This window comes from Grammomys surdaster, unplaced genomic scaffold, assembly GCF_004785775.1.
Source record: "Grammomys surdaster isolate TR1022 unplaced genomic scaffold, NIH_TR_1.0 271, whole genome shotgun sequence".
NCBI classification, from domain to species: domain Eukaryota; kingdom Metazoa; phylum Chordata; class Mammalia; order Rodentia; family Muridae; genus Grammomys; species Grammomys surdaster.
Window position 1 is genome coordinate 3,918,882 of NW_021604712.1, and position 15,046 is coordinate 3,933,927.

The window sequence follows — 15,046 nt, forward strand, 5'->3', positions numbered from 1 at the left end:
TAAAGCATACACAGGTGTGAAGAAGAAAGAAAATGCCTGAACCACAAATGAGGGAAAATGTGATTTAAAAAAAAATAAGACTTGCTTGTTTCACTTTACATGATGATCAGAATGTAGCCATTTTCTAGAAAATGATGTAATTTTATTCTTCTATATATCTAAAAGAAAAAAATAGTGGGTCTACATACTACCTTTCTTTGATTCATTTATTGATTGATAAGCATCAATTTGGTTTCTATAATGAAATTATTATAAGTAGAGCTACAATAAACCTGGGTGTGCAAGAATCTCTGCAGGCTGTTGGACTAGATCCCTTCAGGCACGTATCTAGGATTGCAGCTGTACCTGTTCATACTGTAGTTATATTTTTGTTGCTGCTAGCATTGTATAAGGGTTTTGTTTCACCTACATCCTGTCCAGTTATCTGTTATTATTTGTTTTCTTTATGATATCCATTATGACTAGAGTTTTAAAAACAATCTTCACACTTATTTGTGTGTGTGTGTATCTGTGTGTATGACTAGAGTTTTAAAAACATTCTTCACATTTATTTTGTGTGCGTGTACATATGTGTGTTTACATGCATGTGTGTTAGCATACATGTGACGGTGGATGCATATGTGCCGTGATGTATTTGTAGAGGTCAAAGGAGAGCTTAAAGAAATCACCCCTCTCCTTCCAGCATGCAATTCCCTAGAATTGAACTCATATTGATAGACTTCATAAATGCCCTTACATTATGCACTATCTCACCACCTCTAGGATCGTTTTAATTTAGGTTGCCATGATGGATGAGGCTGTTGAACTGTTGTCGTTATCCTACCTCTTCACTAACGCCTTGGTACCATTCTGAAGATTACAGTGTGATGTCAACTGAGCCCATATTGCTACTGCATTTCCAGTATTCTGCACTTGGGACACTGTTAACTGTCTGGTAGCTCTCCCTTGGTTACAGAGAATAGAGATCAACTGAAAACCCACATACATGGTATATACATTCTACAGAGGTGAAGAGGTCTACTTCTTTCTAAGTCTCTAAACTACATCACATAGTCCTGAGACAAGCCTTGGACTAATTCTAGTTTGGAAAAGGGGTTGTTAAGTCTCCAAAAACTCACAGTACTTGAATCTTCCTCGTGTAATGAGTAGACATTACATAAAATTCGTATCACTGTGCTAAGTGTGCAATTGTCAGCTGTTTACTGCTGACTTAAGGAGGGGAGAAGATTGACTGCCATCAGGTCCCACATTTTCTATTTGCCCATTTTCCTCATCAACAAATGCCTCTGACCTATGCTGCCTACCATGACTTACACTTTTTGTGCCTTAGCATAAGGAGAGAATCCACAGGAAATTTTGGATTAAGTTTTATCTGGGAAAATTAAAAGGCAAAAATAAAGTATTCAAAACAATATATCACCTTTAATATAAAACATGAAGATACAGGTAAGTATGAACACCTACTGTCTCACCAATTATCACTGCTGTCTCTGAACAGAGGTATGAAAGAGAGTCTTCTTGGGGAATACCTCGCTTCTCATCTCACTAAGAGATGCTGAATGCCTGACATTATGCCTGAGACTGAAAAGGGCAGGTATTCTTCCTGAGACATCCAGAATAGAATGCCATTCTTCCTACAGGAATGAAACTTGCTTGGTGAGATTAGAGTGGCCATTGAGTTTATGGAATTCTAAACCAGTATTTCCTATTATTTAATGCTGCTGGTAGGTATGAGAATCTGTTACAGCAGCAAAGTGAAAATAAATCTATCATTTGAAGATCTGTGGATCTGTATCTATCCCGAAACTCAACAATGAAGTAGCAATGAAGACACCTACCACTCAGTGTCCCCAGTGGTATACTAATAATAACTACAACATAAAATGGCCTACTAAAATAATGGATCCAGTGGTGAACATGGTTCCAAACTTAACAAATTAAACCCCTAACAAATAAAAGAGAGATTGATACTACATTGCTCCTGGCATGATGCTACAGGATGGACCCATTAAACGTAGGCAGTCCTTGTAAGTAATGAATGTCTACTTTGTATGAATTGCGTAAGATAAGAAAACTTACCTTGAAAGTATAACTTGAAAATGTCAATATGTGATTAACAGGCCTAGGATAAGTTTTCTTTCTATCTGTCTGACTTTCTTTTTCTTTTTGTTCTTGAAAAGGTGTAGGATATAAGTCTTCAAATGTGATCTATGAACTTAAAAGTAGATATTAAAAAAATAGAGATACTACATATCTCTCTACATAAGAACATAGAGAGATACCTATATATCTCTGTGATAGTTTGAATATGCTTGGCCCAGGGTGTGGCACTATTAGGAGGTGTGGCCTTGTTGGAGTATATATGGCCTTGTTGGAGGAAGCCTGTTGCTGTGGATGTGGACTTTGAGATCTTTCTCCTAGCTACCTGGAAGAGACAGTCTTCTCCTGCTTGACTTCGGAACAAGATGTAGAACTCTCAACTCCTCCAGTGCCATGCCTGCCTAGACCTTCCGTGATAAAAATGGATTAAACCTCAGAACCTGTAAGCCAGGCCCAATTAAATGCTGTACATTTTAAGAGTTGCCTTGGTCATGGTATCTCTTCAGAACAATGAAATCCATAAGAAAATCTCTCTATATAAAAATATAGAGAGATACCTATATAACCATATAGGATGGAAATCTATACATGCAAATTGATCTCTGATTAAATGCTGTTTAATAATATATAGACTATTCTCATATTTAGAAGATGAATACTTCAGTACTGAATGATTTATTGGTATTCTCTTTGAAACTTAATGTAAACAAAAAAGCAAAAAAGAAAATTGTGGGAAAATATTTGCAGTTGTTTAACTTTAGTAAATAACGTACATGCATTTAATAGGATTTCATGTTACCTTAATGAACATGATAGTTTCAAAATAAATTTTAAAATAAAAAAGAATGACAAATAGTGGGATATTTTCAAATTATCTAAAAGATTAAAAGGATTCAACACATAGGAAGCTTTCTAGAGTTTATTGTGTTGACAATTAAATAAACCAGATAATTAAAGTGCTTAGAAACTGTCCAACACTGATGAGGCTCAATGTTTGGTCATGTCTGTATAACCATCCCATGTACATGTATGTGCATTATGAAGGTAGTTAAGGGTGCTAACCCATAGGCAAATGGCACCCCAAGTCATAACAATCAAAATGGCCAAGCATAGCCATTTCTCAGGAATTGAACAATCAACAAGAGTAAAATATTTATACTGACTTAGGAGCAATTAAAAGCCAAGGATGACTCAATCTGACACTAATGAGGCCCCAGTAACAAAGCCTGCTTCCTGGAAACTGTGGGAATTCCAACCATCTGCTTGCCTACCTAAATGGTAAGAGCTTCATGGCATTGCTGAGGCTTTTGTAGCAGCCAGACGTCCTGGCACCATACTAGAGGAAGCACTGAAGCAAACTCCCTTAGCATGCTAATTTTAGTTTATCAATATCTCATGTTAGTAACTCTTCAGAGCTCATTTAATAGCTACCAACACTCAATGGGATTTTGCATTATTCGCAGAAGACAATGCAAAAGGAGTCCAAACAGTGGCATATATATTTGACCCGCTCAGAGAGTCTTCATACCCACCAGAGGATCAGACATGGCTTCTATAAATACTACCATAGAATGAAACCATTACAAACAAATAATGTGTTACTTCCTACTTCCACTAAGGTATATCCTCAGTAAACTTTCTATGTAGAACAAATATAGTTACATGCATTTGAGTGACATCTGGACTCCCCTTATTTCTCCTCTTCTAAAAGGTTCTTTCAGTGTGTAAATCATCCCCCACTTGCTTATTTTCTCTTCTCTGTTTCCCCCCTACATCCTAACTTTCTAAGGGCTAAAGACCACCAATTCAGAGTAAATATAGAAATGACCGAAACTGAAGAGGAATTCCTTTGTCTAGAAACAGAAGTTTGCTTATTTTAGCCTTCTAGGCAGGATGCAACTGGACATAAGTAGTGTCAACTTCTTTGACCCATTTTACTAAACATTTAGGAATTGTCACATTACCTTAATGAGATCCCCAAAGGCTTTTTCTTTACTGAAATACAGCCTTAAAGACTGGGAATTTTTGTTCTGTAGACAAAGTTTCTACCAGCTCCCCCCACCACCACATCTCTAGTTTTTTTCCCCTTTAAAGTACAGCCTTGCTATAGTTGAGTGATTATAACAGACCCAAAGCCTCTGAAAGTAATGGGGTTACTCCAGCATCACAGTTCACTGGCCAGCCTCATTTTGGAAAATTCATCTCCCTTAATGTTGTTATAGTAAGGTGAGACAGCCCTCACCTACATGGTGTGAGCTCTGATGTTTTGCAAAGCAAAGGCCAGAAAAGTTAGAAACAAACAAACAAACAAAAAGAGGTGAGATGCGACTGAAAAATGTTGGTGAGGCAAATAAGTAAAGATACTTAGAATACACAATCTCTCATCAGCCCCAGATGATTTGAATTTTCCTATTTATTGGCATATTCATTGAAGACATAAATAAAAGCTAGATTAGGCTCAAGAATATGCTCAAAGAGTAAACTACTGGGATATGGGCATTCAGAATAGCCTATCTCTGGCATGCTCAACAGGAAACCTAGGACATTGTTTCCTTTAGAAATGTTTTGTTCAGCAACCATTCTTGTTTCATCTTCTGTGTAGCAATATTGCACCAGATCAGAGATGTGCTGGATTCTAACCTTCCCTGGATTCTAACCTTCAATTCACTGAGTAGAACAAGGCAAACGTGAGAAAATGTCAAAATACACTACACGTCTAGTACCCAATCACACACTCTACAGAGCATAGCTTGGGAAGGGAAAGAGTAAAAGAGTAGCATAATGTCCCAAGGCAAGACAGTTTTCTGTCATGATGTAATGCTGAAATGGACTTCTGAAAGTCCAACATCCCAATAGAGGGGAGACACAAAGAACTGTTGTACTGTCATGAATCCTGTGGGATTCTGAAAAGCATGGGCTAGGTGAATAGGTCCATATACTGCAGAGATGAGTAAATGAGTAAAGGGTGAGTGAGGAAGATGAAGAAGTAGCAGCAGAGCAACAGAGCAGATGAGCGTTTTAGGTACGCCCTAAAGGGACAAGTGATGGAGGATCAAGTGAGAATTTGTTAATTACAACGATGTAACCCAGAAAGTGATCTCATGAAAGACTAAATCAAAAGCAGAGGTTGACATAAGACTTGAACTAGTTCCAAAGAAAAGTGAACATGTTAGACTCTCCTCTTTTATCTTCTTTTATCTTGGGCAGCATGGAGGGAGATGGGAAGGGGCTGTGCATACTAGCTGTGTTGATGTTTAACAGCCACAGACAAAGGGTAAAATTTGCAGTGTCAGTGTCTCTGACTTGTCCACTTATTAAAGAAAGCTTCCTTTACACTGTCTTCTATCAACCTTAAGCAGCATTTGACAGACAATAAATTAATTCGAAGAAGCAGCTTTTAAAACTTTTGTAGAGTCAAAGGGATTGAGTTCACAGGCTATGAAGGGTTCTGTGTAATTACAAAAACACCGAACTTTATGTAATTAGGTTGAGGCATGTAAGGGTGCCACTGTGTTAGCATGTGATATGGATTGGTGTAATTTGAATACCAATCTATACAATTATATTCTGTAGAAGACCTAGCCACATCTTCTTTCTTTAGAATAGCTGCAAATAAGACTACTGCATCTATATCATGAATATACTTTCATCTTCCCAGGAAAGTTAGATATTCTGATGGCACTTATCCAGCACAACACATTCAGTGTTACAAGGTTCTGATTCTGACACTGAGACACTCCAGACAAATGGCACAAGGCACAAATGAAAGGAGCTAATTTGGAAGTTAAAAGGGAATACTGCAGGAAACTTTTCTATGGAAAAAGCTACATAGTTTATAGACATTTGAACAAAGATAGAGGATACTAACTTAATCTTAGTAGATAGAAGAGTGAAAAGAATGGAAGGAATGGAAGTTTATATCCATCAGAAGAAGATGTTTAAATAAATTATGGTTCATGTATGTTAAAATAGCCTAGGGGTGAGATAGAGTGTTTTCCTCGTGTACATGAGTCCTGGATTCCTTCTTCATCACTGGTAAGAAAAAAAAAAGGAGTGGTTTAAGGAAATAGAAGCATATACAACTGTTTAAAGAAATATCATGAAAATGCAATTGAAAAAGGAGAAAAAATTCAAAGATTTTTGCTCACAAAAAGATATATTGCTCACGATGATTCCATAATCTGTGCATCTAGTTTACAGACTAATGAAATATGATATAGTGATTTGAATAAGTAATGTGTTTCCTGCTCTCTGGCATTTAAGCACTTCATATCCAGTTGGTGGCAATATTTGAGGAGGCTTAAGAGGTCTGGCCTAAGGGAAGCACTTTTGTCAGTGGAGGTGGTGTTTGAGAGTTGATGACCCACCTACTTCCAGTTCACCCTTTCGGTTTCAGCTTTTTGTTACTGCTACAGTGTCTGCCCTTTCCAGCCATGTTTCTCACCATTATGGTGGTGACTCAATTATAAACAAAATGATAAAACTTCCCCCCATAAGTTACCTTGCCCATGACATTTTATCACAGCAACAGAAAGGTATCTGAAACACAGGGTATATTCACAAATGCAGAGATAAACATGGGAAGAAGCCATGTTGGACCCCATCCAGAGCCTCTGAGAGGAAGGAGGGTTGCAGTCTGTATGCTGAATGTAAGAGAGAATTTTCTCTAAAGACTTGTACTAAGTAAGAGAAGTCCCCACACAATGATTATATGGAAAGTGGCCAGTCAAACTAATGAATGAGTTTTTAGTGCTGTTTCCTTTGAAATTGTTTTAAAGCTAACATGTGCAATTACTATAAATGATCGTTATATACTTAAAAATAAATGAATGGACAGAAAGTCCCTAAATCTCTGAATACGAATTCATGCATTTTTTTTCATAAGCTACCCAAGTCATACCACATGGGAAATGGATGAGTGGATGAAGCCACTGGTTTTTATCTACATTCACAAACATATGCAGATGAATCAAAGGAGTCCATGGAAATTCTTCTGTGGTGGAAAGTGTTAATGCCAACTATGAGTATGGTATTTTCCTAACAGTTGTCCTTGACTCATATTGATTTCCTGATATGAAACTTTGTCTTAGATTTTTGCCTAATTTGCTAATCACGGCAAACAATGCCTGGAACCATGGTGGGATATTCCAATGTTAGAAGATGTTTTCTCCAGTGTTTTTAACATCCAGTTCCTGAAAAGCCTTTGGATTACAGAGAGAAACTGAAGTCAGCAAGTGTGGCCCTGAAGCTGCCTTGTCTTTATGGGTGGGATATTTGGTTCAGCAGTATAAGAGTCCATGTGTAGTGTTCAGTCTTGGAAGTGGTGAGCTTGTTATTTATTGATATGGCTTCAAACCTTCACAAGTCACCGTTGGTGTTTTAGAGATCAGTGGACTTATCCAAAGGGAAGAAAGGAAGATAGCCTGGGTCCCTACAGTGGTCATTTAGCCTAACCATGCTGACCACCAATAAGCTAAGTGAGTATTCAAGAAATCTTGATGCCACAAAGGGAAAGCTTTGGAACTTAGATATTTTTGATAAAGGTTTCAAGCATTACTCTGTAAGACTGCAAAAAATCAAGGCACATGGTCAGTTATTACAGAAAGATGCCCTGACTATAAAAATATAGTAAGGTTCAACTTGTACCTGCATGTGCATGTGCACACATGTTTGTGTGTGTGTGTGTGAGTGTGTGTGTGTGTGTGTGTCGCTAAAAATTGGCAGCAAACTCCAATTTGGAGATGCTAAATAAATGTCTTCCCACTGAGATATATCCCCAATCAATATCTGATATAACTTAACAGCTTCATAGTCAAAACAATGGGAGTAAGAAAACCAAGAACATCTTTTCTTTTTGTGTAAGGTATGAATGTACATCCGCATCCCTGCTTGCAGTTATGTGTGCAGGTAAGACTGAGAGACGTGAGTGTGGAGTGAAGTCCAAGGTTGAAGTCTTGGATCTTCCTTGTTTTACTCTACCTTATTCACTGATATAGAGGCTCTCAACTGAGTCATGAGCTCAATGATATAGGGAAGTCTAGCTAGCCAACTTGCTCTGAAGATCTGACCTCGGTCTCAGAGTATTGCAGTTACAAGCAGGCCACCATGAACACCCAACATTTTATGTGGGTAGTGGGGGTCTGAATTAAATCATTATTTTGCATGTATACATCCTCAATGTTGAGCCATTTTTTCTGCCCTCCTCACCAACTGTTGCTTTCCTCTGGGTAAAGCAAATACCCCTTGAGCCAGTTCATATCATACAAGAACAGAGCATGACCAGTTGATTGCAAATGTTATGATGACATAACCCTAACTGTGTATCATCACCACAGCATCCAGAGGTCTCACGATTTCTATATCAGAGCAGATAATGGGAGACAAATGGTGTTTAACACTAGCAGTATGATTCATTTTTAAGGGGGAAAAATGAATGCACCTAAACAAGTTTATGTGTGATGATACAACTTAGATTTGTTTGACATATTGTAGTGTAATAGTTGAAATGGCTAATAAGTCTCTAAAGCTGCTGCAGGCAGGAAAACAAATTAAGTCTGCCTATTGTAAAGAGATTGCCTCAATATATGAGATGTGAAAACACAGAATGCTTCTCTTTAAGTACTCTTTAAAGGTGGTCCTTTAGGAATATATGATAAAGAATGGGACGTTTGCTGGGGCATTTTAGCCTCAGTAAAGCCATTTGTATTTGCCAATGCCATGCTGAGTAGGCTCTGGAGAAGTGGCATCTTCATGGCATATTTAAAATCTAGCACACATCTACTGGTAAAAATGGCTCATAAGGCTGACAACTCCTGATCTACCATGGTAGTTACTGGGGAAAATAAACCTCTTTCGTGCACATTAGACCTTAGAGAACATGCACATTACAAATTATAGTCAAGGTAAGTCACCGTTTGTCTAATTGATCAATTTAGCATGTTGGAAATGTTTGTTATGTTAAAAAAAAAGAAACATTTTCAGGAACTTAAGAGTTGGAAAGGCATTTTAGAATCCTCACATGCCATCAGTCATTCAAATGATACAGTGAGTATGAATCCTGGTTAACTTGAATGACATCATGGTCCATGTAAGAGAGCTGAAATTAATCACAGTAATTCTGTTGTATGACCTACTTTGGCATTTTCATCTGATGGAGCCAGGAAATGGGCTGGCTAATAGTTCATTTTGGAGTATTCAAAGATCTTAGCAATTCCATATTTAAGGAGGTTAATAGGATACTAATAGGGGCCTAGGTGAAGAGTTCACAAGAAAAATGAACTCACCTGGACATGAAGCACCCGTGCAGCCCTGTTGCCCCCACTCATTACAACTGTTCTTCCAAATGGCTTCACCTTGCAACTTAGACAGGAGGAAATCTTGCACCTTGGGAGATTTGAACAGCCACCATTCTGTCTCCTGTTCTCTGAAAAACAATGGTTGGCCAAAGGCCAGGGTCACAGACCGGTAGCAAAGTCAGCATTCTGCCTCTTAGGAAACAGAAGGAAAGAAAAAAATCCCAAGGGCTGAAACTGCATGCTGAAATCAAGCCTATTTCAGAATTGTTGTGGATTTCAGTTGAAGTGTGCTTTGTTAAAACTTCAGAAGTTCTGGTTTAAAAGAAAAAAAAACATAACTCCTATTTGCCATCTCTGAAAAACAAGAATGGCGTTTATATGTTTTTTAGTAAAGTTCTGAAAATCTCCAGTTTGGTTCCGTGTTTTAATACTGACCAGCCCATGCTTCTACACAACAGCCCTACAATGCAAAAGAGAATAATATTGCTCTATTTTCTCCCCTGTAAACAATTACAATAACACCTCACATATCTCTTGAATATTTCTTGAATATTTCAGGTTCCTCTGCCCTCTGCCACACCTGGCAATGACTACGCTAATGGTACCTCTGTGTTGACATTTCTCACTTTGTCCTATTAGACTGGTCTCCCAGTGTCCTTTCCCTAATATTCCTCGGGGCTTTTATGTACAAAAGAGTTAAGAATCTTTCTTTCATAAAGGTGCATGGCATGCCTTTCTGTCTTCCCATCTGGGTGCAATCAATCTTGCAAGTTTCCAGGAGCGACTGGGATTTTTAAAAAAACAGCTGTAATCTGTGGCCATTGATGGTGGAGTAGATTGTTTGCCAAACTATTACCATAACTGTCAAACAAAATCAGAAAAATAATCTCATTGTGCTGGACAGATGCGTTTCCTGCATTATTGATATAGTCACCCCAGAGTAATAGCGAAATATAAAGCATTGTTCTATTTACAGAAGGAGATTGGCCAAGTCCTTGAAAGTAAGCATGAGGGACAGGCACTTACAGGAAGTGAGATATAGGGAGCTCAGGAAAAGTTATGTGCCAGGGTCACGTGACCCTACAGTCAGCAGGAGAGTCCGACTGCAGGTGGTTTTCTCTGAATCTGAAAGACCTGTTCAAATGGCTCAGGCGAGCCTGGTGAAATTGGTCACACATTTTTTATCCCACACTCTCCCAAGTATGTCAGCTGTTCTAATATTTCCCCCCTACACTGCTCTGGGTAGTGAGTGGCCTTTCTTTACACCAATGTGTCATAGGAGAGTTGAACTGTTTATCTCAATCAATAAGCCCGTGATGTAATGAGCTGGATTTACCTCATGTTGAGGAAGGTTAGTAGTTGTTGCTCTTCCATAGCTGTCCTACCATAATTTGAGCTATGTATAATGCTCAAGGATACTATTTGTTGAGCATGCATACTGGGAATATCAGGCACTTCATACTCATTTTCTCTAATCCATTCAGTACACTGATCAAGACAGAGATAATCTTTTATTGTTTCTTTGTCTTACTGTTCAAGGGCTATTCAAGGAAGTTCTATAGAATATGGAATGACAGAAATCGTACACAGGTGACCTAATATATCAACCTATATCACCCTCTAAAGATTACTTGTAAATCAACTTCCAGTTTTTATAGAGTTACAGGCAAATATATATATAATGCATTGTAATAGTCATCTCTATCTACAGTACTTCCCCCAAATTCATATGATAGCACAAAGCAGAACACCATTTTCTTTTCATAAACAAAGCACAGTGATACTTTATCTCTGCCTACTTTGAAGGACTTTCTCAGCCCTCAGTAAGATAGGTCACATGGAACCTCAACACAGTGCACCATAAATACCCACTTAAGCCATTCATTGAATATGACCTGAAAAAGCTGGCTCCAGCTGTTTCATGGCTGACGTCCATAATTTCTGATAGCTCCATTATGAACTCAAGGCAAGGAGCCCAGAGGTCTTAATTCCAACCTAAGCAAGGTGTCTTTAGCATCCTTCTTCTTTTATAAAAATGCACAAACATCTTAAACATAAATGTCAAAATTAAGAAGATTGTGAGACCAGAAGGACAGTGAGTATAGAAGTGGTCTAGGAAAGTCCCAGAGAGGGCTCTTGTTGGAGGGGCAGGTACCTTAATGTCTTTCATGGCTGGGTAAATGTAAGTGGGAGTTGGTGTGTATGATGACCTTATTTTAGGAATGGGTACGCTGTGTCATATGAAAAACAATCTTGAGGAATGCCCACCCTGCACAAGACTCTGAACCTTCAATTGGGTTGTGCGAACTATCTCTCTGCTGCTGGTTTCTAATGGAAGAAGCACAGTTCACCGTTTCATCTGGGAAAGCCACAGAGGTCAATTGGGTTCCAAGCTAGAATCATCTCCAAAGCTTGGAAACCATGTCAACTTATGGTTGGTCAGAATCCTTCATCTAGAAATGAACAGGCTGATGCAGCTGAGTGTCAAGACCATCTCCAGATCTGAGATATGATCCTTTTTTTTCACTTTTAAAAAAAATATCTCTGCAGGATTAGGGATATCTTTTATTGAACCAACCATATTATCTCAGTGTTCCCTTGCCTTACCACAAGGAGTCCTGTCCTATGAGTCATACTGTCTAATCCCCATATATAAAATCCCAAGACTGTGTCCAGAAACAGCTGAGAAATATCAACACTGGGGTTAGAACCTTCATACCATGGGGGAATGAACCATGTCCAAAAGCCTGAGCCACAGGTCTCTGCAGTAGGTAAGTTTGGCTTGATCTGTCTATTTGCTTCTTTGAACTTTTTAAAAATTTGCATTTCAGAATGAGAAGTTATTTTCAAGACAAGAAAAGAAAAAAAACCCTTCTATCTGATTCAGGGCTGTTTTTCCAACACTATAGTCAAAATGACGAATTTCTAATCATTTCCTTGCCTAAGACCACATGCATTCACTTAACATGAATAGACTATAATAAAGCAAATATAACTAGGGGCACCTCGGGTTGAAAGTGGAGTCACATCTAGACTGACACGCAGCTGTGCCACCAGCCGAGCTCCTAGACGTTATCTCTGGTCCAAGCACCCTGTGCCTTGTAAGCTTTGTAACCAAGGAAGAGCAGTGACAGATCACAATGAAGACAGATGGACCCCTCCTCCAGGGAGTAGGGAGTGAATTGCTCTGTTTATGGACACCATAAATTATGGCTTCCTCCATTTTCTGATAACCTGTGGTCAAGGTAAGAATGTCCATCTCATTGATAAAAGTTGGCTTATTCACCCAGAGACAGGGCATCCTGTTTATATGCATATAACCTAGCAATAAGCTTAGAGAGTTTCCTACTGATTTGCTGGATGGACTAGAGGAAAAAATCAAACACTTCAAAGCATCTTCTTCCTTGAAGCTGAAAAACAATACACTCTCAAAAGGTAGCTAACATTTCAATGGAACACTAAAAGTCTCTTTTAAAGAGTTATGATGGGAAACGTCTCTCTTTTTTTTTTCTTACACATAACTGCTTTGGAAATGTGGAGGGAGAATGAAGGAAGTTACCAAAACTATGAAGAATTGATTCAGTTAACCTTGGCATCTTAGTTTTGACCCAGTCACTGTAACAGTCTCAATCTCTAAAGTACTCCTAGCTCACAGTATGGGTTTGCTTTCTTCTAACTACAGCACACACACACACACACACACACACACACACACACAGGGCGTTCATGCACACACCCAAACACATTCTCTCTTACACAGATATACCAACTGTAATAGCATTTTTAATTGAAAAGCATAAATTTGGACTGCTAAATCTATTAACGATTTGTTTTAATTAGGAACCCAGCTGCTTCCTGAGATTTTGCAGTCTGGGGTTCAGAACTTCTGCCATACTGAGAATGAGTCTCAAGTGGGTTGCTTCAGTCTTCCAGATCAGCATTTTTAAAGACTTGTTGGAGGGAGGAACTGCATAAGCTTCTGGGCTATAAAATCCCAGCTGCATTTGTCCTTGGGTGGGGATGGGATTGGTTTGTTAGTGTAGCCAGAGACCCAGCCCTGACCTCGGCTTTGGCCCTGTTATATCCATCAAGCAGCCTGATCTTTAGATCACCCTACTTGAATTCTTGCCAACTAGATGCAGAGATGAGCAATTGTGGTTGATTATGTGGTTCAAACTTATACTGCCATCAGTAGAGGAAGCTGCTATTTAATTGAAGTTCAAAGCATCCAATAGGACTGGTCGTTTTGCTTTGTTTTAACAGAGAGGAGGTTTAGACGATAGTTCAGTACAAATTCACTCAGTAGAGTTTGAAGGACAAAATGTTCTTTTGGGAAACTGCTTTCTTATGCCAAGGCCAACGTTAAGAGGAGTACATAACATTTTACTCATCAGTGAGTAAATTCCTTATTATGTTTACTCACTTTTTTATCCATGTTTTAATTCAATTTTCACTCATAGCCTTCAAGGTCAAATCCATGGTGTTAGAAACATGGAGAATGCCAGGGCATTCCTTTGTTTAGGGAGTTAGAGTTTAATGAAAGAAACCTAGAATATGAAAGGATTAATATAGAATGGAGTGGGCACTGGTCCAGGTGTACACAGAATACAAGAAAAATGGTGTTTGGGGCAGAGGAATTGTCTGGAGCCTGAGTCTACAGTTGGATAAATATACTAAGGGAAGTATGGGTGGATTAATGAAAGGGGAGACACTGGGGTAATTGTCTGAGGAAGGAAGACTGTCCTTTACAAAGTCCTATGAAGAAAGGCTTTAACAAAAATTGAATGATGAAATTGGAACCATGAGAAGCTGGGCATGGAGAGATCAGGGTGTTGTGGAAAAAAGGTAACAACACAACCATGGAATCAAGAGGTGAGACTAGCTATGGGAGATAAGGAGCTCAGACTTTATTATCAACAAGCCACTGGACCAAGGACAAGAGAATGTCAGTTAAACACGACAGGAAGTTCATTTGGAGAATTATTTACCCGATGGTGCAGATATATAAACAGTCACAGAAAAATACACTTGAAGTGACTGATATTAAGGAGGTGTCTCTAAGAAGCCAAACTTATGGAAGATAGTTAGAAAAGAGAGTGGCAGGCCAAAGATGCTCAGAGCTGTTTCAGACTGGCAATGACTGGAGAAAGAATAGTGGACAGCGTATTCCTGAAGAGGTGTAGCCATACTTCACTGGGAAGAAGTGAGTCATTTCAAGGTGATGAATAAAGACTTGCAAGGGGTTATCTTGCTTGATAACTAAAAAAGTCACCCAAAGGTACTGTATGCCGACATAGAGAACAGTATATGGAGAAAAAAAAGTTAGGACTAAAACATGCCAGAATTTGTACAAATTCAATCATAGAAGGAAAGTTTCAAAATATTGTATTTGATTTTAAATGGGCTTCACTAATTCATTAATGTATTATCAATTAACTTATCAAGAAAATTCTTTTAACATGTAATACAATGGGAAAAAGCTATGGATCAGGAAGTGATAAATGAGGAAAAAGTAGCACTCATAGTTCCCCAGAATTTTATAAATAAAGTTTGTGTACACTTTACTAGAACACACATCTCTATTGATTTAGTTCAATATTGCTTGCGGCTATTTTCGTGTTCAGTGGCTCAGATGAGAAGGTAATTGCAGA